Genomic DNA, 1,312 nt, shown 5'->3' with positions numbered 1-1,312 from the left:
AAAAACTAGGTCCAATCTGATCAAACTCTGCAACTTTTAATCAAGACATTTTTTGATGGGTAAAATACAAAACAAGGTATTAGCCATAATAGATTAAAATGGTCCATCCTGTATTAAACAATTACCATAGAAATTAGAAGTCGATCAGAAATTTTCAAAAAACTAACTGATTATTGATGTAATTTTTCTGAGTTAAAGGAATAAAAACGAAAATTGTTGACCGTTTTATTTTTTTTTCATGCAAAAACTAGCGAATGAATTTGAATCAAACTGTACAACATCTAAAATTATTTTACACTTAAAAAATTGAAAATTATGCAAATATTTTAGCTTTGTAAAACAATTTCTTCGAGTGTTGGAAAGGGAATATATAAGATCAAGAGAAGTGAAGGCTATAAACCGGTGGTTTTTACTTTTAAAACCGGTGAAGCGGACGGGTATCAAGCTAGTATATGATATTTATTTAAACAGTATATGTCCTGTTTATGTTTAACATAGCAGAATCAAATGAATGGGATTAAATTACTAGTTATTTTAGATTTCGTAATCAATGTTTTATGACCACAAGGCGGGGTATCGGTTTCAGTTTTCAACTAGCAATAATGGCACCTCGTTTATACCTCATTGGTTACGATATCGCCACTGCGCAAAGCTAATAATTAAATTGGGCTAAGTAGATACATTTTATACATTATCTTTCGACTTATTTCTTGTGAGACCAACAATATTTACTAATTTAAATGAAAAAAAATAAGGTTTAAAATCTTATATATTATTGATTACTCTAGCAAGTTTTTTTTTGTCCTACCCTTATCTTCCTTATTCCTCTATCAAATTCTATAATTCACCCCTCATTTTCAAGCTTATTATGTCTAGGTTTGAAAAATATACTCACGGTCTAAAAATGTACTGCTTAGGAAAAAACAAGCTAGACAAATAATTTGAACGAAAAAATATCATAAATTTATATAATAAGTTTATTAGGCAAACATATTAGTTTTTACGGACGCTCTCCTAATACTCTAGACGTATAATACTCAAAATATTATTAGGCAAACATGTTAGTTTTTACAGATGCGCTTCTAATACTCCAGACATATAATTACTATTTTGAATACATCATCGACTAATATTAGTTTAAAGACTTTTGATTTTTTCACCATTTTTCTTCGAAGTTTGTTTGTTGTTTGTTGTTTTTAGTCACGGGTTACGGTAACTACGGGAGCGGAATTCTGTATGGGTGGAGCTAGTAAGTCTTTAATATTATTAATGTAAATTGTGAGGATTATATATACATTTATTTTAATTTCCT

At 28.9% G+C, this 1,312-nt stretch overlaps 1 non-coding gene across 1 annotated transcript; it reads right to left on the bottom strand.

Annotated features, from left to right (window-relative positions):
- Window positions 1–517: 517 nt before the first annotated feature.
- Window positions 518–654, bottom strand: LOC123291159. Its single transcript, XR_006534943.1, has one exon. It is a non-coding gene; the product is annotated as a U4 spliceosomal RNA (small nuclear RNA).
- Between the last annotated feature and the right edge of the window lie 658 nt (window positions 655–1,312).

This window comes from Chrysoperla carnea, chromosome 1 (assembly GCF_905475395.1).
Source record: "Chrysoperla carnea chromosome 1, inChrCarn1.1, whole genome shotgun sequence".
Lineage (NCBI taxonomy): Eukaryota > Metazoa > Arthropoda > Insecta > Neuroptera > Chrysopidae > Chrysoperla > Chrysoperla carnea.
The sequence above is the reverse complement of the archived record's forward strand: the minus strand, read 5'-3'. Positions and strand labels throughout refer to the sequence as shown.